Below are 22,965 nucleotides of genomic sequence, written 5' to 3' on the forward strand. Positions count from 1 at the left end.
GGAAGGGGGCAGTGGCCCCGGCCCGGCGGGGCCGGGAGGCTCGGAGCCCCCCCACCTTCCAGCAGGCGAGCTCCGACAAAAAGGGGCAGTCCCCCCTTTCTGTGCGGTTTAAATATGTAAATTCTGAGAAGCGTAATTGGTCTTAAAGACTGTCCATCAACTCAGGGTCAACCCAATACACATTTTTAAAACCAGACCCCTAGATACTGCCTTCATATAAATAGCAAATAATAGTAGCAATGGTCCACAAAATATTAATAAAAGTCTAAAGAATTCCTTTCATCTGTTCTCTCTTCCTACATTCCCTGGCTCCTCCTCATACAATATAATTAATATTTACCTTAGACACCAGTTAAAGTACTCGAGCTTTAAGCTGTCAGTCGCTAATAGCTTCTCATCAGACGGCTTTTGAGATGGAAGATTAACTAGAGATCTTTCCTGCTAGAAGGACAAGTTTGTTCTTAAGAGCACTGCCATGATAGAAATGAGACTTAACTGCCTATGTGACTTCAGAAAGTCCTCACTATTTTATCAGCAGGATGGCAAGGTCAGAAAGTACTTATCAGAAATATTTTATTAGCCTTTATAATGCTTTCAGCATGATACTGTTTTTCAAGCTTATTGTGAATATTCACAGCACTTTCTAATGCCTTCCTACACTGTTATGTCCTACATCACCCTTCCATCCAGACATATGATGAGACAGGAATGTCAAAATACCTCTTCCGACATTTTTTTTTAACTGATAAGTCATAGGGAAAACTTCTGTTTGGTCTATGAACAGTCATTGATGAAGCTTCCATTTAAGTCATGGCCAAAGAAAAACAATTTGTACTTTTCTTCCACCTCAGGCTGATGTTTCATTATTTCATACTTGCTATTCTTTGGGGGTTCTGCCCTTTCTTCACCTTTACACTCATTTTGATGATTGCTTTGTCTGTCATGGAACCACAGTATTCCGTGATTACTGTCTGCTTTTGTGACACACTGATTAATAAAGTCCCTTTAAGGTCCTTTGTTCTATTTGAAGTTTTATTTACAATCTTTCTCATTAACTGTCATGGTTTGACACTGGCCAAATGCCAAGCACCTATGACAGCCGCTCACTCACCCTCCCCTGCCACAGCTGGACAGAGGAGAAAAAAAAAAAAATTAAAGGGTTCATGAGTTGAGATAACAACCGTAAGGAAAACACTCTGAGGGCAAAACAGGCTCAACTTCGAGGTACAAAGTGAGTTTATTACTAACAAAATCAGAGGAGGATAATGAAAAGTAAAATAAGCCCTTAGAACACTTTTTCCTCCCTCAACCCATCCCTCCTTCCCCCGGACAGCACAGGGAGACAGGGCATGGGGGTTTGGTCAGTTCATCACCCGAGGTTTTCTTCCACTGCTCAGGGAGAGGAGTCCTTCCCCTGTGAGACTGTGGGGTCTCTCCACGGGACACAGTTCTCCGTGAACTTCTCCAGCATCGTTCCAGTCTCACAAGCAGTAGTCCCCCCACAACTGCTGTAACCTGTGTGAGTCCCTCCCACAGGCAAGCAGTCCTCCCAAAACTGCTGGGGCATGGGTCACTCTCCCCCGGGGTGCAGCCCTCCAAGGACAGGCTGCTCCAGCCTGGGAGCAGGGCCCCCTCTCTCCACCAGGTCTCCCACTGGATCACAGCCTCCTCCAGGCATCCACCAGCTCTGGCATGGGCACCTCCCCCAAGGGCTGCAGGTGGATCTCTGAATCCCCCGTGGATCCCCATGGGCTGCAGGGGCACAGCTGCTTCACCATGGTCATCACCACAGCCTGCAGAGGCATCTTGGCTCCGGCGCCTGGAGCACCTCCTCCCCCTCCTTCACTGACCTTGGTGTCTCCATGTTGTTTCCCTCACACGTTCTCACCTCCTCCTCTTCTCCATCTGGAATTAAAACTGCCCCACTATCTTTGTTTTGATTTCTTCTTAAATATGTTATCACAGAGGTGTTACCACCATCTCTCATTGGCCCAGCTTTAGCCAGCAGCATGTCCATCTTCAGAGCCACCAAGGATTGACTCTGCTGGACATGGTGGAAGCTTCCAGCAGCTCCTCACAGAAGCCAGCTCTGTGGCCCCCCCACTACCACAAACCAGGCCGTGCAAAACATTAACAGACACAGATGAGCAACATACCCATCAGCCTGCAGCAATTTTAAGTTCTGTATTATGAGCACTTGAGAACCAGAATGCACACACAATGATTCCTCTCTATCTCTGTCTGTCCCATGGGACACCCTTCAAAATTTACACTTTTTCAAAATGTATTTAGAATATAAGAAAATGCTCAAGCAATGTGGGTTTATCTGGCTCCCATTTTATTGTGTTTGCAGTAATTTTGGCTTTGGCATTCCCATGTACCACCCAGGTTGTATTTTATTTGGAGGCATTTTCACAGTGCTCCTCTCTATTTTAGAGGACTCAGCGAAGGAATGGATGTTTTGCACTTTGCAGCACGGAACTGGAACTGTCACTAGAGCATGTATAATTACATTTAGATATTGAATTGTCTAGGCACTCTTATGTATCTCAAGAACAGGGTGTTTTCTGGGACAAACACAACCACCTTCTCTTTTGACCCTAATGCCTACGAAAAGCACCCATAATTACTAGTGAAACACCACAAAAGTGCCAAGTTTGAGCATGTGTTTCTTTGCTTTTTTGTTTATTTATGTATCTATGCATACAATGTTATGCTGGCCTGGTTCTTGGATCAACATATCCCAAATTTCAGCTGAAAAGCACAGAAGGTTAATGTTCACTGTCTCTCAAAATGAAGAATTCTTGTTTAAAAGACCTTTTGTACACTTCAGGAAGTTACATGGTTTTGCCTTCAGACTCCTACACTCCAACCATAACTTCAAGGAAAGACTGAGCACATACAGAGTCTAAAAACTCATCCATGGCATGAAGAAAAATGAAAGTGATATCATAACTAAAAATGCAATGGAAGCACAGATATCTATATGTCAAGATTCTCAATCTTATGGCTCACTTAAATCCTCATGGCTCCACTATTTTCATCAAAATTGTGCCAATTTGCAACAGAAGAGGATTGACAACTCTTGGGAAAAAAAGGAGGTGCAGTATCCTATGTATTTCTAGATGTAAAGCAGGAAGTTTATTAGTGTCTCTTCAAAGATATTCTCATTCATCTCTTTGTTAAGAAAAAAAAAAGGAAAAAAAAGGCCTTTTAAAGTTTGAAACTTAAGACCTGGAATAACACCAATCACTGTAAAGTCAGACCTTTAACACATCATGGTATAATGCACTACACTGAGATGTAATACTTAAAAATATTTGACACTGCTTATAAAATCACATAGGACTTGGATTTAAAGTTCTTTCTGTTATAACATTTCCCATCTCCTTTTTTTATGTTTTTGTTTTTCACCGTAAAAACTTCTTAGAGCCTCTGCTTCAAATACAAGAAAATCTGGTCCCACATGTCACTAATTGGGAACAGGTTAGCAGAGAGATTTACACAGAGATGCCTGAAGTTACAATTCATCATGTGGGATCTGAACGCAGAAAGACTGTTTCATTTCAGTTGTATGTTAATAAGCTTTAACCAGTACCAAGCAAAGCACAGAGGATACATTTAAGCAGGAAAATTACATTAATATAGGTCTTTCTAAATGCTCTTAGTGCTTGTAATATGCACCACGTAAATATCTCCCTTCTAGCCAGGGATTCAGCATAAGCACAGATTATGAATTGAAAAGTGAAAAGAGAAGTACATTAATCAGTGTCTTCTGTTCCTTAACATCTGACATTTAAAAACTAAATTTAAGGAGTTAAATGTCTTTCAGCAGATCACTAGTTAAAGAACATTTTAAAATTAATTTTCTCTAATAAACACAATATTTGGAGAGGGAAGGAGGAGTAAAGGGAATTGCAGTTAGTTATGATGTAGATTTTTTTTTGCTGCTGAAATCAGCAAAAACATTAATTTCAAGAGTAGAAGGACTGAGCTAACTACGTAACAGTTGCACTAAATGAACCAACAGAAATACTTCCTGCCCACGGGGTTAAAACACCGTTAAAACACAAATACTTAATTTGAAATCTAGTCTTTAAAAAATAAACTGATAAAATTACAAATAATTGAGACAGTTCTGCACATTTACATGCAAGCTTAGACCAGAAACCACTGAAGTGAACTAACAATTCTCAACACATTTCAACTGGGTGGAACTGCCAGACAGCACTCACTATCGGCCAATTATTTAACTAAGATATTAACACCTGTGCTCCATTAGAAATGTTTACTTCAAATTTATAAGGCTTTTTTCCTACAATACAATAAAATGATGTAATTGCACATACAAATTCAAGCATGGTCCCAACGACAGTACTTCTTGAGCCTTATTATCCATTTTCCTGTGTTTCATGTTAGCCATTAGCCCTGGTGCTAATTTTAAGACAGAAAAAGAGTGGGGGTTTTCTTTCATTTTTCTTTGCATTGTCTCAAATGACTATATAAGAACTTGGGTGCATTGAAATCTACTGCAAAATTCTCCTTACTTCATAGGAAAAAGGATCCAATCCAAGTTATGTGAAACATTTTCTGTTGTGGGGATTACTTTAGATATACTTTGCCCTTCAAATGAAATGAAAACTAGGAGGCAGTTAATATGTACACATATACTAGCTAACCATATAATTATTATTTTAGCATGTCATTTATTAATGTATAAGTTCTTTTTACTCTTAATTTCATGGTCTTGTGAATATTAAGATCCACATTTGAATGATGCAGTTGAAATACACTGGTTCTGAAAAGAAAGGTTTTAAACAGCGAGATCCCATTTTTGCTTTCCAAGATCACTCTTTGTCACTAGATCCATAGTGACAAAAGTGACTCATTATAATTATTCTGACAGGCAATGCCAGAGACTCCGGCTCTCTTTCCTGTTACAGAGGTCTTTGGCATACTGCGAGGTATGGTGGGAGCCAGGCAGCCACTGGGCTTTATGGAAGGTATATTACTTTGGAAGTTCTGGAAAGGGGAGACTTAAAATTAACTTTCACCAAAAAACTGAGTTTTTTACTTGGAAGAAAATCAAAATCTATCACTTAGTGCAACCAGAAGCTGCACCTGAATTCTAACACAGAGTAATCTTCGTGTTATTTTAAAACTATTCTGTAATTTTTCTGTTCATTTAATCCCTGATTTCTGTATTGGATTCATATAAAGTCTCCAAACAAAAGAGCTCAGAAGGCTTAACAATGTATGTGAAATGGAGAAAAGCAAACTGCCATCTTGTTGTAAGAATGAGCAGAACATGCAAGTAAGGACACTAAGTTTTTACCAAACTGTCTTAGAGGATATTTCAGGGTCTCAAAGGAAGTGCCCCAAATACCATTTCAAGCTCAGAATGTCTCCTCTTCAATGTTTAGGGAGGAGTGCTATGTCTGGCTTTGTGGCATCCAGAGTGCTCAAAGCATTATTTGTAGTTATGGTTAGTTACGAGTCGTACATTAAATTCATTATGGAAATTAATGCTGAGATTACTTTAAGAATGAAAATCATCATCACATTCATACTATTCTCCCAATCTTCCCTAAGTACAAAGCAAAGAAGAAACAGACCAAAACATCTCAAAAGAAATGGTTTTGTTTGTACCTATTGTGTGTCCTTCTAAACAGCCAGTTTTGCTTCCCAGTGAGGAACAGGGAAAATAAATCTGCTATGCTGATCAGAAATATTATTCTCAGACTATATTCAGTTCATATTAAACGACATCCACGCAGGCATAGGTCTCCAATCTGTCCTGTGGGGCAAAGAAAACAAGGCAATGTAATTTCTTCTCTAGACTAAAATTTTCATTGCTCCTAAACCAGCCCTTTACAACCCCTTTAGAATCTAAATTTCGAACAGATTTGCCTAGTCCCTCTGATGTATTCAGGGCAATTTTTAAACAGTACAAGAAACATAACATAGTGGAGCCTCTTTGGCAATTTGCAAAGATCCAAACACATCATCTGCTGGCAAGACAGAAATGGTTTGGTTATGTCAAAAGTGGCATATGTTACGTTAGGAAACAAATGCCTTCTGCAGCAGAAATTTAAACACAAGTGCAGCTCCAAAGTATCTGTACAATGCTCTTAACTGAAGAAGAAAACTTGTATGAATGAATGAATGAATGAATGAAAGCCCAATACACAGGAGGTGATGCAATCTGTCTTAGGATTCAACTAATACACTAGAATACAAAAAAAATTCTAAATGTCATCCTGAAAACTGGCTACTACCATTGTTTATTATAGCTAAAGGACGAGAAAAATTAAAATCAGAAAATTATGATCTGTGCTGCTGGTAATTTAGACTTGAATCTTAGATGCACTGATGTTGCGAGCAAAATTCTTTGTGAGTTTTCCCTCCTTCACTCCAAGCTTCAAAAATACTCTTATTCCAACTTAAAAATTTTGAATTCTTGTACTTTATTATTTACTTGATAGGCAGACCAAGAAATAGGCTGTCACATACAACGAGATATTATTTCATCACACATTAGTCTGACATTAAGAACTAAAGCGTTTTGCTAACTTTACAGAAGATTATTATTGATATTATTTGGGGTCAATATATAGTGAAAACAACAAATAACATAAGCAAAAGACTTAGCGTAGTAAGAAAATTTCTAATTTTGTCAGAAATGGTGTACTGAATTGCTAGATATAATATATACTTGTACATATATATAAATACATTAATTTCATAATCACACTTAATTGTGAATCAAGCAGGCATGTTAATGATGGACAGCATGCTAGCATTTGGATAGACAGGGAATTTTCATTGAATAGACAGTGAAGATTGATTTCCCTATTTATCCCTTCATTAGTAGTTTTATGCTAATATAACAATACTATTTTCAAAATCCTAAACTTGCATAAATCTCATTAAGTTGAACAAAAAAGAGGATTAATTGCTGTTAATAGAACTAAGCTGAAGTTAATAATGTAAAATATATTTTTCTTAAATCCCTGGAATCCATTAAAGGAAACTGTGCATTGTGGATGTGGTGGACTGAATGTTAATCTAACACATATGCTTTAGGAATGCGCATTCATACATAAATTCTCAGATGAAATATTTGAAAGCATTATTATAATCTTGTACAGCAGTATTCTTCTAGATCTGAAACTGGGTAGTTTTAAGAAATATATGCCTTAAGGAACCACATAATTTTTTGTTGAGTCTTAGCTGAAAAAAACCCCCAAGCACCAGTTGGTTTTTCAGAAATAACCCTTCTAAAGGATTTCCCATTCTGGAGTGTTATAGCAGCCTCCATGAGTTAGCAAATGAAGAAAGCACTATTCTGACTGATTGAACAATATAATACATTCATGGAACAGTCATGTTTCCTGGAAAATCACAATTTACATCAACTGGTTTTGAACTCATCGGGTTTTTTTCAATCCAGGCATTTAAAGAAGAAACATGAGTTTCTACTCACTCTATATTGAAAATATGTGTGGCAGATTAATAACCTTAAAAAATAAAAGAAGACATAAATCCCTAATTAAAGTTCCAAAGTCAACGTAATTTTTACTGTGATCAGTACTCTCTGATATTGTCTGTATAGTTTTTTATGCCCCAGTTTTCAAGGTCAACAAATACAATGAAATGTCTAAACCAGACTGCAAATCAGTCAGATTTGGAATCCATTAAGTCCCTTTAAGTAATTTTGGAAGTCATTAAGTCCCTTTGTATTTTATGAAAATATCAGCTCTAAATTATTGCTTGGATGTCTAAATAGCCTGATAATACAGCATACCACATGCCCCAAACAGGTGATTTTGGTATTAAACTGGGTGATTTTGGTCTTTATTGTTTTTAAAAAAGAAACACTTTATTTGCACTTCTTAGGAACAGGAATTCAAGCCAGGGGGCCATTTAGACCGGTATCTTTTTTCTGGCAGTAGCCATAAGTGGATGCTCAGTGAATAGCAACAGAGAAAAACCAGACTTTTCCTTCAGAAGTCCCTCAGTTTCCAATTATATGCAGGTCACACAACTTCCTAAGCTTAATGGATTTTTTCTGTTTATTAATCGTTAGTGGATTCCTCTTCTAAGTGTTTGTCCACTTCCCCCTAAAATCCACATAAATATGAGCATCTGCAATGCCTCCTGGTGAGCAGTTCCATGGGGCTACAACTCTCTGGTTAAAGAACTGCCATATTGTATTTGATCTGAAATCAGCTTAGCCAGTTTCATTTGATGGTCCTTAGTTTTTCTGTGAAAAGAGAGTGAACAGCTGACCTGTATCAACTATTCCTGTGAAAGCCAGGATTCTGTGGATCTCTTATCAGCCCTCTAAATCACCCTTTTCCAAGTTAAAAATGGCTAGCCTAGTAATCCACCCCTTCTGGAGAAACTCTATACCTTTGTCACGTTTTTTGCCTTCTCTGAATATTTTCAAGTTTTAATAAATTCCTTTTTGAGATCAAGGGATCAGAACTTGCGCAAAAAACCACGACTGAACTATAAAGGTACATGGTGGCATAATGGTGTTCTCTGTTTTGTTTTCAGTCTTGAAAACGCCAAACAGTTGATTTGGTTTTATGACTGTCACTGAGCAATGAATCAATGTTTTATGAAACTTAAGATCATAACCTCAGAATCTTGCTCTTGATTGGGAACAGCTGGTTCAGTTTTACGTGACTCCAGAGTTGTTTTCACCATGTGTATGACTTCACATTTATTTACTCTGAATTTCAGCTGCCATTTTATTGCCTGGTCATTTAATTCTATGAGCGCTTCTTTACCACCTTTTCTTCTTCTCTCTATTCTGAATAACTTAGTATCTTCCAAACTTTTAATCTCAGTGTTCACATCTGCTTCTAGGTTATTTATAAGTACGTTGAAGAGAGTAGATCTTAGCACAGACCACTGCTGAAATTTGCAAATGACCATTCATTGTAAAAACAACTTTTTTAGACTTATCCTCCTTAGTCAATATTTTAGATGTTTAGCTAAGCAAGGACCTTCCTTTTTGGTCTGTGCTGATTAATTGTCTTAAAAGCTCTCAGTGACAGACCTTTTTAAATGCACTGCATACCCACACAGACTATGGCCTGAAATAACAACATGGTCCACATCTGCACTGATCCTCTGAAAGATAACCCAGAGGTCCATAAGGCAGAAGTCTCCCAATTCTCTTACGTAGATCATATTGAGTTAGGTTTCCACATTTTAATTTTTATTATGAATTTATAACTGAATTCTGCATGGAACAGACCACTGCACATTTTAAACAGGAACAAATTAGTATTTCCAAACCCAAACAGGTACTGTTTTACAAATGTGGGCAATATGGCAAAGAAAGAAAGAAGGGCAGTTGCTCAGGGAAGTTGTGGTTGCCCCATCCCTGGAAGTGTTCAAAGCCAGGCTGGATAAAGCCTTGGGCAACCTGGTCAACCGGGAGGTGTCCCTGCACATTGTAGGAGTGGTTGGGACTAGATGATCTTTAAGGTGCATTCCAACCCTTTAAAATTCTACAGTTCCACGATTCTATGAAGCTGCATTGATTTGGACTTGATGATCTCAAAGACCTTTTCCAACCTTAATGATTCTATTTACATCAGTGGTAAACTGGACTGCTTGGCTCTTACTTTCACTGGAATGTACCATTCTGTAAGCCAAAATCACAGATTTTACCAAAAATGTAAAGTCAAATGATTCATTCTTTTTCTTTAATCCATAGAAGAAAAAGGACTAATTAATTCATTAGGAAAACCTAGAAGCCTGGAAAACTGCAGTTGTCTAGGAAGAAAACTCATATCATTATTTGAACCCTTTCTAGCCATATGAAAAAAGTACCTGTGAAAACCTGCAAGGAAAAACACAGCATTCAACTGTGAATATTTTCCTTTCCTATGAAAGAATTTGATTTAAAAATAACCACCTTTGTTACACTTGCCTTTTTTAAGTGATACCCACAGCCAGTGTTCCACAGCCAGCTACACTATCCTGTATCCTCTCCATACAACACTGGCTCATAGTTACCTGAAACCACAACCTAAACAGATACTCTTTTTTTACTATCTAAAGGACAACAAGTCTATTAGGCCCATCCATGAAAGCTCCCAATGATGCAAAATCAAAGATGAGTAAAAAAATATCGTCTGGATAATGATATTCCCAATGTATTGGATACATTTCTAATTATTATTTTTATTGAGTCACCATATTTATAAAGGTATTTAATTCTTTCTGAATTCAACAGGAATTAGCACCAAAATATATTTAAAACTCCACCATGTAGGACAAAATGGGAAACAGAATTAATTCCTTTTAGAGGCCAAAAGCATACATGGGCCAAAATACTCCTACTTAAAACTCAGGACAGAAAACTACAGTGAGAGGTAAACAAACAAATGGAGGACAGGCTAACAGAAAGATGGCAGTATTCACAGAAATAAGTTGTCTTGTTTGTAATAACAGCTGAGCTGCTTACCCCATTAGTATCTTCAGTTTTTCATTCTTTTATCAGTATCAACCCTAAGTCATTCATCAGAGGAACTGTAAAGTAAATTCAAAGGACAAACAGTGATGGTAGAGAAGACAGATCATCCTCCTGTGTGCGGGCAGCAGTTTTACGTGTATAGAACACTTGATTTCAATTTCTCCTCTTTTAATGAAGAGTAGTTTAGTGCAGATTTTTTGCAAAAGGGAACTGATGCAAAACACAAGGAATAAAGAATGTGAGTTTATGAAGCCATGCTGTTCATGTCTGTTGGTGACAGCCAGGCTTTGGCCAGCACTGAAGTTGGAAACCATATGGTAAATGTCACAAACACTTGGAAAATACTGCTCTGAAAACTACTCAAGACAGCAAGGAGCATGTTCTAATTAAAGCATCCACACTGTAAGTCCAGTCGGCAAGGATGCAAGGCAGGATGAAAAGCAACAGGATGAAAATCAGAATATTTTAGGGGCAATTGCTTGAGCTTTGTCAATAAAAGCTGTGCACATGAGTGAAGAACATTTTGGCCTTCAGTAGTTACAGTAATAATACAGTTGAACACCATGGCCTATAAAAAAAGTTGTGTGGTTTTTACTTGTTTTTTTAACTTAAAATTTCCTGTAATCATTTGAGACTGCAGTGAGTTAAAGATTTGATTTGTTTTCAGGGTATCTCAAGCAAAAAACATCTTCAGCAAAAAAAAAATTTTTGCCTAAATTTTAGCAAAACCCAAAATCCATTCAACATCATTCAAATAAATCAAATAGCCATATCAGTGTCTGTTTTCCACCCAATCTACTGTACGGCAAGTAGATATTCAGTTCCCCATAACATTTTATACCCAGATGTAAGAACTGAGCATGGAAAGGCAATCCTTTGTTTTAACATCCCTGTGAGCACAAAGCCTAAGCCTCAATTCTGCACCATTTATGCTTCTACTAAACTGCTGCATTATGAACATTTACCTGTCTCTGATAATGGAGGCTTATCTCCCTCCACTGCACGTTTGAAATTCAATTTACCCACCTCTTCAGTGCACCATACAATGCGGGATGAAAGAATTTTTCAAGAGACAAGAATCTTCTTAAGAAGAAACTTCTATAAGTGAAGAATCCCATTAGAAATCCCTCCTTTTTCTACCCAAACACTATAATTCCAAGTACAAATGCTGCACCTCACCATCAGGTAATGACTGTTCTCTGCACAATAGAAAACCTGACCTGCCTTAGCAATGAGTGGCAAATGCTTCCCATGGTGATGCTGCTGCGTTTAGTTCCATCCCAGGGAGCCAGTGTCAGGGGTATGTGTTCACTGCTCTGTTCAGCACACTGTCACATTCACAAACCAGTTTTTCCTCAGCACATCAATTACTGCAACTTCTTTTTACATTTATCTCTGCTGAGCGATTTCTAGTTGAACTGGTATAGTTTTTGTTGATCAAAAGTCTTCTTCTAGGGGAAACATTAAAGGCTAAAAAGAATAAAGAAACAGAGGCAAAAAGGAAGCTAGATTGTCTAAAATACTTTTTAAAACTAAATTAAATTGCTCCTTTGTTTTCCCAGTACTTTCACACATCTCTCTCTCTCGTACATTATTTTCACAGACTGGGCCAAATTCAATATACACATTGAATGGCCTTATCTGATCTCAGGTCACTACTTAATTAGATGACAGAGAATTATTACATGACAGGGAGCCGGTGAGAGAAAGAATACACAAATTTCTCAACCTTGGGCAAAACTAAGACTCCGAATTTGAGATATAAATGCATATGAAGCAAGCATCATTGCTTGTTATTTTGCACTTTTTCAAAAAAATATTAGTGCTAAATTAGGAACTGGCATAGCGAACTCCACAATGACCATACACAGTTGCCTCAGATTCTCAGAAACAGAAGATTCAGATTTATATGAGGAAGATTGCATTATAGATGATAAAAAGATTTTGTATCATGCTCTAGGAAAGTTTATTATTTACTAATCACTGGGAAGAGTCTGTGGACTGGAACGTGACACGGGCTAATTGACATTTTTGTGTAAGAAGCCTATTATAACAACTGAAAATAAGCAACTAGATCTTGGAGTCTGTCACTGAATACAAAAAAACACAAGTTGAAAAGATGGAAGAAAATGGATTTTTTTTGTTCTCACAGTTCTAAACAGCAAATGGTGGAGAATCTACACATCCTCATGGCTGCCTCAAATTGTAAGTGATACAGTTTCCAAACTCTCAAGAAGGTGGGAATCCACAAGGTTATAGATTTGCTCTTCATATTCTAAAATAATTTGGAATATTCTACCTCAGCTGGAGGAGAGCAGTGTCTCACAGCAGCAGAGGACAAAAAAAACCACCCTCCCTGTCTCCCGAACACTGGTACCTTTCCTTCTCTGTCTCATAGGACTGCTTCAATTGCAGCCTGTTGATACTATTTAGGCATCTTAGAGTGCTTGTCTTGGTTACAATGTAAGGCATGTATTCTATAACCACCTACACCACCTTCTGATGACCTGTTAATGGTCAGTCATTTGCAACAGCTGCCAAACACACACTCAGCCTAAAGGGGCCATCTCTGCTAATAGACCATCAAGGACTTCCCAGAATGACTCACAGAATTACATCATCTAATTGTGAAATGCCCTGCCATGGGGGAGGTACCGAACATTCCCACCTGTATATAATCTGGGGCTTGGGCCATCACAATACTACTACTGGTTGCCCAGAGGACAAGAGCTCTTGACAACCACCCCTGTACCTCCAGAGAAAAACCAGACCTTTTCTACAAGAACACTGCTTGGACAGAACCACATCCATCACCCTGACCAACAGGTCAGGCTGTATTCTGACTTTTTTGGTTTAAGCCAGTGTTTCTGTACTATTGCCTTTATTGTATTTTTTCCTATTAAATTGTAGTTCTGACTCAGAATCTCTTGCAACATATTTGTGTGGAGTTAATTTCTCCCACTGGTTTGCCTTCAAACCAGCACAGTGCTTTTTTGTATTTAAAAGACAGAAAGATACTGGTTCTTCTCCCCTGCAACTACCAAGAATGTGTAATTTCTGAGAATTTCTTTGGAAAACCTATGCTTTGAATATATGCATTTATATATGGTGGACTTGTTATGAAGGCAGAATAATTAATTCTGTCCAGAATAACACTACTGAGTAAATTTTAACAATGTTACAAGATTTTGGAACCCTAAACTCTTCCCAGAAGGGATTAAAACTTTTTACATAGAAGAATTTTACTCCATCAGAGTTTTTTGTTCTCAGTGGACAGCATTACTTTTGTTACAGTATTAAATTAACATTTCTTTCATTTTACTTCAGAAAGGAGGAGAAGGAAAAAAATGTTTTTTATGTTTTTCCTTTCTCGTTTCTCTGTCCAAGACCTTCTGAGACTAATTTAATAACATGGAAGAACAAATGAAAGCAAAGACAAACCAACCTATGGCAACCAACAACCTATTTTGCTTGTATATTACTTCAGAAATGGCTTAAAAGGTCTTAGTTGCCTTGCTAAATTACACAGTTATCCAAATGGCCCTGAGGTTGCACTTTAGAACTGTCTGATACATAGCTGACACACAGATGTTCCTTCTCTGTTCCTCTGAATGTCGCAGTGGTATTGAGATAAGACACGTAGATACACAGAGGAACACTTTGAGTGAACAAAAATTATATTCCCTTCATTTTTTTGAGGCAAGAAATGAAATCACAGAATTATAGAATGGTTATATTTGGAAGCAACCTCTGGAAATCAGCTGGAGACTCCCTAATCAAAACAGAGCTATGTAGAGCTGGTCACTCTAAGGACTGTATCCAGATGAATTTTGAATAGCTCTGAGAATCAAGACTCATCTGCCCTGGGCAATCTGTTAGAGTGCTCTATCATCCTCCTGGGAATAACTTCCATGTACAAAAGGACAGCCCTACACAAAAACGGCACTGTACACTGTCCTATAATGAAATATAAGTGTTTAGAAAAACCACCAGAAAAGCTAAAACTGGAAATTCATGCTGGCAGTCAAGTAAATCATCACAAGAATACACTGCTCATTTTACTTCATATCTATTTGTGTATTCTTACCTACTCTTAGGGATAATACTCTCAACTAAACGTTTCAGTCTGTTTATTTTCTGTGACATGAATACAAAGGTAACTCTACATATTCACACTCAATACCATCATCTCCTTTGATTAAATCATAAGCACTCATAAGAAAACAGAGGATACCAAAAGCAGTATCCCACTGTTGAATTTAGTACTTGTGGATGTGGACATAAACCACTTTGAATCAAAACTCACAGTGACTCTTCAACATAAATCTCCTTCAAGATTCCAGAAAAAAAAAAAGACATCAGTAAATTTGTATACTGATGCAGCATGATGACAATTATATGTATTATACATATATTTTCTCTAGACATTCAAAAAAATACTGCTAATACTGATAAAGACAACTATACTTGCTATAGAAAGTAAGAATGAAAAAAAACTTCTATGATATTCAGTTTGTGCACAGATTACTCAGGGCCTGAGGCTTCAGCACAGTCCTAATTCAGGTCACAGGATGACAGTGCTTTTAGGCAGATGAACAGAATCTGATTATTCCATGCATCTAGGACCTCACATTTTAGCATATTAAAACTATTAACATGGCTCCATTCTAAAGATAAACAACGGTTTCTAGACACAACAACATCCTTTGTTTGGGTAAATGCTTTATACTGAATCTGAGCAGCATTTAAAAACCATACATTCTTTGTTTAATGTTCCTTGCCAAGAATGAGAACACCATTTGGACTACAAGCTCAGTGACATCATTACTGAAGAATGAAATTATTTTCCTGGCTACTTAAAAGACCTGGACATTATATAACATTCTTAGGTGATCTCCATTGTCTGTTCCTAGGATATACATGCCTAGTAATTGACATTTCCCAGTGGATACAACTCTTCTGTTTTCAGAGGTCAAACAGAGCATGCAGAAGATAGGGCTCTTAATTCCTTTTTCCTCTATGCACTACAGAGAAAGGAAAACAAAACACTGAAAAATTGCTCTTCACAGGAAAATATAAGCGCATAAACAACCTATTGGATCAGACCAGTCGTCCATCTATCATAACATCCTGCCTTTGATAGTAACTTACGCACTAGGGGAAAGTAAGAGAAAGGCATTATACACACCTTCCAAAGAACCTGCCCATAGCCGAAATTCTACCACTGATCTATGAGCTTCTGAGCCAGTAGAGCACTGAGGTACACTTTGTCTTTGAGTACGAACAGTTCCATTGCCTTGAATGAAATCATGCATGTTCCTAACCTGCTTTAGTGATTTATCACACAGTGGTCCTTAATAATTTGCTTAAGCCCTGAACATGACCGTTTACATCGTAATTTTCACAACATGCCCAAAGTGGTTCAATAGATTCTCTATAAGGATATAAGGAAATTGTTAGATTTTATTAAACTCCCTCAAAGATTCTGTTTCCTTACTTTATGTGTTGCTTTCAAACATTTCCTTCTACAATGGTATGCATATTGCCTTCCATTTTCATTGTCTTCTCTTATCAGAGACTCAATAAGATGGCCCATTCACTGTGTTCTCAGTTGTAGTATTTGTGTAAAGCTTGAGTGGCTGGAGACACCTGAGCTAACCCAAACCAGACCTAATTCGGACTGCAACTCTGCACAAATGCAACTGCTCTCCTCTAGAGGCTGGCTGCATTTCAAGGGCAGTTGGTGTTACCATGTGGCACAGAAGGCAGTTAAACAAAAGTCACTTAAAACCTGAGGATGCCCATGAGAACTACAGAACTAGTAAGTACAAATAATATGAGACCTGTAATGGCTCAATGTATGTGGGTATTTGTTGAGATATTCAGGCCTAGTAGTTGCCCAGTAGAACTTGACGTCCATTTTACCTATCAATTTATCTTATGTATTTTTATATCTCTGTCTAGTGACATAAAATCCTTGGTACATTTATTGTTTTTTGTTCTAGTTGGTTCTTCTGCTTTATCTGTCTTTATAATTTAATGCCATTATTTAACACTTGACTGTAGTGCTGTGAAATAGTTGCCTCAAATTTGAAGTGAGCACAGAAAGTAGATCTAATCTATGTATTTGTTTACACTATTTGCTATTGAATTATTCTCATTTTGCAGACTAGAAATTAAACTGAAGAAAGCTTAAAACTCTCGTGGTCAGACATGACATGTGGCAGACCAAGGATATGCAACTGTGGTCTCCAGTGTTCAGAACTATTGCACAAACTGATTCTTTCTGAGATTCAAACTTTTTTTCTTTCTCATCTCCAAAATGCCCCCTTTCCTACTTCAGAATTTTTTGGCAGAGAACAATCACAGCCAAGCATAAGGTATTGGATCATGTTACCACGTTATGTCATTCCTTAATCAGTTTGGGGTTTGAGGCTGTGACAAACTGGCTATAAACAAGTACAAGTCTGTACTTGTCTTAGCTCTTTTTCTTCAGTGGCTACAATTTCTATTTAATAGGTGTCATTATTATTTTAAGCAGCCATTGTCTTCCACTAGGTTTAAGGTATTATTATGCTGCTTGCTGGCGTTATCAGCGAAGTGTTCTATGTGCTGCTATTATAGAAAAGCACTTCCTAACGTGTCTTGTATTTTCAGGGACCTGGGCTAGGGAAAGTTTGATATTTATGCTTTGTCCATAGATCCCTGTGACTTGCTTTTTTTCCTATGGAAATAGGACTTGCACAGTGACAGAACCCGTATTTCCTGTCTTGCATTCCTTTCCCTTCACACATTGAATCCCTTGCCAGTTTCAACCCAAATAAAAGAAGGTAAAGTTTTCAAATAGAAATTTATATTAATTTCACAAGTTGAGCTTGGAGAAGGTAGAAAGAACAAAGGTGATTGACCTGTTTAGGGAAAGGATGCAGCAAGTCGATACTTCTGTTACATGTGGCTTTGGGCTTGTTAGGCAGCACAGCTGCAGGTCTGAACAAAACACAGTTTGTGGTCAGGTGACACAGGAGGAAGACTGAGAATTTTACTGCAAAATGGCGTAACTGAGGCTAAGTTAAAATACCATTACGTCATTTATGAATTAAGGCTTTTCTATAAATGCACCATAACATCAGAATACAGTAAGTCTCGTGTGCTAGAGACCTACTGTACAAAGTGATTTTCTTTTGAAGAGATGCTGGCATTACTCAAGTACTTTCTCTTGACATTTACCTTCACAAGAACATTGACAATCCAATATTTAATACTACAGCAGCTAGTTAAAAATGACAAAAATTTCCAGTAAACTGAAACATGAATTAATACACACAGCAGAACTGAACAAACATTCAAATTCATAGTAAGGCAGGTCTGTAGGCCCTCGGACAACGACTGTTACACCGGTATCTTTAAGAGTTCATCTTATCAATAAATACTACTAGAATAAATAGAAGTAATTTTCTGTGCTGACCAAACTTGATATGCTCGTTTATTGTTCATTAACTTTTACTTACAAGTTGATATTTTGTACTGAAATATGACAATAAAACAGTTTTCTAGCACTTAGGAAGGCCCTGAAGGACGAGGTTGAGGAGGCCTTTCTTTTTTCCCAAGCCTTTGGTATGTTGAGCTATAATTAGTAACTTTGGGGCACATGGGTTTTATCTGACAGAAAAGCAAAATGTACTTTCTTTAGCACAAGTCACATTTCCAGAAGAGAAAAACATGTACTATTTCTTTAAAATTTTTTCAGCCTTACTTATGTCTAACACAAGGCTTTTTTCTGCTCCACCCTGATGCATATCCTCATAAACAGAATTATGTCACAGTTCTGTGGCTTATTTATATACAGATCAAATTGAAAACTGATGCTGTATTCCAGACTTGATACAGCAAGGGCTTTTCTCTTCAGTGAGGATGCAAAATCATTTTCTTCTTCGATGCACACAGTTAACAACTTGAGTTTTACAAGAAAGGGAGGAAAGAAAATCCCAAGCCAGGAGAACATTGCTGTGAGATCTTCCCTTTTTCCATAATATTCCCTTTTTGTGCTTTGCTTTTTTCAACATGGAATGTAACTGGAAATACATACCCATCGGGTAGCCTGAGATTCTTCCATCTCTACGCAATCTACACCTCGATTATAATCATGCAGGAAGAAACTCAGAACTTTTCTGTTCCATGTTTCAAAAGGGTATCCACACTGTAAGAGGACTAAGTCTCCCAAGTGTCCTTCTGCATTAACGAAGCCTGTGCAGAATGTGCAATTTCTTGTCAAACTGGCAGGTATAAACAACTAAATCAGAAATGTGCAAGGAAAAGGTTGTAACACGTATGTGGCAAACCATGGCCTCTTTGCAGGATACTAATGCATCAACACACCTTCTAAACTACAGAATAAGAAGGGCAGACTTACTTCAGAGTGGAAGAGGCTTTACAGAAACTGTCACCTTCTATCTTCCTGAGCTCAGTACATGCTGCTTCCCATATTTTGGCAGAGTGGTCACGTAACTGTACACACCTGAACTTTCAAATCATGGCTGCAGCCAAAAGTGGCCATAATCATGACCAGAACCTTAGTGACCTCTGCTCTATTTTGTTCATAAATTACCTGTTAAGAGGCTCAAAAGTGCAAAAATTAAAAGCATCAAATATTACTTTCATAATTTACGCAGATTTTTATACAGCCGTGCTTTGATGTTTCTGACTTTTCATCCATAATTTACTTAATTATTTTTCTACTTTTTCTGGTTTTCCATTCTGTTTCTTGGTTAGATATCTGAAAACTCAGATGATTCAGTTAACCAGCATGAAATCTATTTTCCGTTGGCTAAGACAAAACTTGCCACTAACCTTTGTATCAGTGAAATTCTATCCCATCACCTTACAGAAATACTATAATTCTATTCCCTCTGGGATGCTAACAACAGCTTACCAAACCAAAAACCAACAGGGAGAGATAAGAGATGAAATTTTGGTTCTGCTCAGGGGTTGTGTTTTCACAGGTTGCGTACCTTTTAAGCATACAAAGGTACACACCCCGCCAGAGCTTACTTGTTTGTGCCATACATGGCCCATGCTCTCACTTCTGGAAGAACTGTTACACATCCTACTAAGGTCTCAAAAATAGAAAAGCGAAGAGCCTTTAGACCATGCTTTAATGCAGTTCATCAAAGCAACAAGCTATTTCCCAGCTCTACACCACCTGGATAACACTTGGCTAGCCTTGGCAGAACCTCTCATTCTTCAGTCCTTTCAGCTTTCAGGGAAAACCATTTTCTTTGTAGAAATAAGCTTATGATCTCTGTTGGAATGAACTCTGGTGCTGGCCATACCTCCAAAAAACCACTATTTTGTCTTTCTTTTTTTTTAAGGCAGCAGGAGCTGAACAGATGGCTTTGAAAATTGCACTTTCATTTCTGTGTATGTACACGCATCTATACTTACACATTACATGCTCACATGTATTGTGGGAGGCTAAAAACATCGATCCACCATAATTTCAGTTATCCTGAGTCTAGGCTTGGTACTTGGATCTCTTAGCCAGACTTGGGTAACGACAGATACAAGCAAACCTGCATCTCCCAAGAATTCACAACTCAAAGTTGTCACTGCTCCACACTCAACTGTTTTTCCAGCAGAAGCATGAACCCAGAGAATGACTGTGGATCCTTCTGCATGTGAAAAGACAAACAGTATTTTCCAGTTAGAAGGTTTCCTGGAGAGTGACTACTTTACCCATTTTGCTATTCAGCAAACTCCAATTATTATATGTCCTTTTAACTGAGTTTTCTCAGATATCACACTATTAAACTGTTGAGCAGTTGGACTGTTTTTTCATCTATCCTTTCACTAAATTTTCCATTCATCCTGATTTCAGAGCAGTGTCATTGATTCCAAGGGTTTTAACCAACTTTCCAGACATTTGTGTTTAAACATCTCATCATTTAATTGCCAGGGACAGCATTAAAGCAGAAACTAGTATTTTAATATTACCAATGAAATATTTTGTTTTTTACAATAGTAACATCTTTATGTAGCTGGCTCTTTCTTTTTGTCAATTTTTCCTGTGTATGCTCGATTTTTCAATCCTCACTTCCTTCCTAGCATTTTCAAACAAGAAACCTGAATTAACTCTTAAATTTTATTGATGGAGAAAGTTCATTGAAAATTTAATAAAGCTCAAAGGTAAATAATTTTCATTTTTATATGCTGTATCAAACACTTACAGTATTTACAGTATTCTGTTTCTTAGAATATTTCAACCACCGCTGCAATAGCAAATATTCTGTTAGAAAAGCCATAGCACACACTGGAGCACTCTTTTGTTCAAGTTGGTATGACAGTGATGCATCTGGATCCTCAGTATTTCCACTCTCTTGTATTATTGCAAAATGGCATAGTTAGATTAGAATATGTATTATTAAAAAAAAAAAATTACCCTTATCCCTATTTTCTAAGGACCTCAGCATGAGTATTTTTTGCTGTGTGAACAGCAATTGTGCAATTTCTACTATGACATATAGAGGCTGCTGCTTATTTCCTGTGGTTTTTTCTATGGGCAAGATTTTTGTGGTTTCTTCTGTGAAGAATCAGGATTGCTAATGAGAAGCCACAGGAATTAGATTTCTCAGGGTGAGAGTTCATTACAATTCTGCTAAGCAGCATTACATTTCTGGGTTAGAGCACCAATAGCAAGAAACATTCTAATGGTAATGTCCTCATTTCATAACTCTGGTAATAAATCTAGAAAAGGACAGTATATTTGGAAAAGTAAACAGAAAGCATGCTGAAGTCTTAAAACAGTATTTAAAGATTCATGCAAAAATGGGCACAGATATATATATATATGTACATACATAGACATATTTGTGGCAACAAAAGAGTAATGATAATCAATTTAATAAAGTTAACTAAAACCAGTAAGCTAAGCCAAACTTTTAAAAAAATCATATTTAGATAAAACTCTGAAAGCCTTCAGAAAGCAGTATCTCTCCTGATTAAATGATCACCTGAAGTATTCCTCATACTTCCATTGCATCATCAGCCTTTAATCAAGTAGAATGTCTACTAGATATCCATTTTTCCCTGGTTCCACATGCTGGCATCTGAAAAGCATTTAACTTCATTAATAATTGCAACAAGGTAAGACAGAAATGGTACATAAAATTCACTGGAATAGACTTAACATGAATTTTCTCCCTAATTCATACAGAGTATTTCTGCGCTTTGAGAATTTGAAGTACAGTGGTTTGGTATTACAGGGCTGGGAACACATACAGTATTGTCAAGAAATAAATGTGGAGGAGTATGTGAAGCAAAAAAAAAAAAAAAATTACAGTAGGAAAACCAGGACTGACCTGACTTCCTTCATTATGTGCTTTTATTTGTTTTTGAGCATTATTATATTAACATTAGATAAGTTGGAAATACCAATAATATTTCAGTAATAGCTGCAAAAAAAACTTAACTTTGCCCTTGCAGGAGAAACCCCAGGAAATTAGTGAAATGTAGTTTATTCATTCAGAAACTCATTTTTTCCCCCACTCAGAAACTTCTTTTTTCTAATTTTGAAATCTATATGCCTATTTGTCCATGCATAGTTTGCCTTGTTCATTTGCAAATTACATTTAGGATTATGTAACATATCTGCCTTCATTGCCAAGTTTTGAGGTTAATATCCTCTGAATTGCATTTGATACAAAACAGTATCTTCGGTTTAAAATGAGGAACTAAAAACTGGTTCTGAGAAAATGTTCTAAAAAAGAATTGACGTGAAAAGAGAAATATCAGGATCCTCATAGAGATACAAAACAGAATAGAAAAAGAAAATTAGCATTTTTTCTCATTCTTTAATCAGATTTCAGTATTTGTAATGGCTAGTTCCAACCTGACTCTCCACTACTTGCTTATGCAACTTGCCAAAATAACAGCAGCAATTTACTCAGTGAAATCCTTCAAATCCGTTAGTTATAACAACTTTACACATAAGCATTTTAACTCTTTCAGCAGATATTTCTATTTGCATAGAAGTTAATGACTACAAATGGAATGTCATCTACCCAACCAAATATAAAATTCAGTAATATAATAGGTTTAATTCTGATTATTCTAATTCAGAGACTTATTTTACTCAAATGAACAGATGAAAAAAGTAGTGAAGGGTCAAACCTGACCCAGAATAACACCAATTATTTTATAAGGTCTGATCACTCCTTTTGGATTTATGATGTTCTATTGGTTTATTTGTTTTATTTTTTAACTGAATATTTTCTTTGTTCCTCAGCACGTTTGTTTAAGTTGAAAATACACTTAAAACACCTTGTACCATGCAAACAACATAACTTTAGTAGAAGTATTAAATTTTACTTCAAAGACGTCTTTCATTAGTTATTTAGTTTAAAGTGAAGTTTAATTGCAGTGATTTCTGGGGTTTTAACAGAAAAGAGCTGAACTTTGCCTATTCAGTTCTG

At 37.1% G+C, this 22,965-nt stretch overlaps 1 protein-coding gene across 2 annotated transcripts in view; it reads right to left on the reverse strand.

Annotated features, from left to right (window-relative positions):
- Positions 1-1,843: 1,843 nt before the first annotated feature.
- The window catches only part of RIBC2 (RIB43A domain with coiled-coils 2), a 40,483-nt gene continuing 19,361 nt past the window's right edge, over positions 1,844-22,965 (reverse strand). The window contains exon 7 of one of the 2 annotated variants that reach the window (XM_017730559.1): positions 1,844-5,797. The gene's annotated coding sequence lies outside the window, so the exon portion shown is untranslated. Of the gene's footprint in view, positions 5,798-17,889; positions 21,601-22,965 lie in introns of those variants that run through there. The other variant, XM_017730560.1, reaches the window with a different exon arrangement.

This window comes from Corvus brachyrhynchos, unplaced genomic scaffold, assembly GCF_000691975.1.
Source record: "Corvus brachyrhynchos isolate BGI_N302 unplaced genomic scaffold, ASM69197v1 scaffold523, whole genome shotgun sequence".
Classification (NCBI taxonomy): Eukaryota; Metazoa; Chordata; class Aves; order Passeriformes; family Corvidae; genus Corvus; species Corvus brachyrhynchos.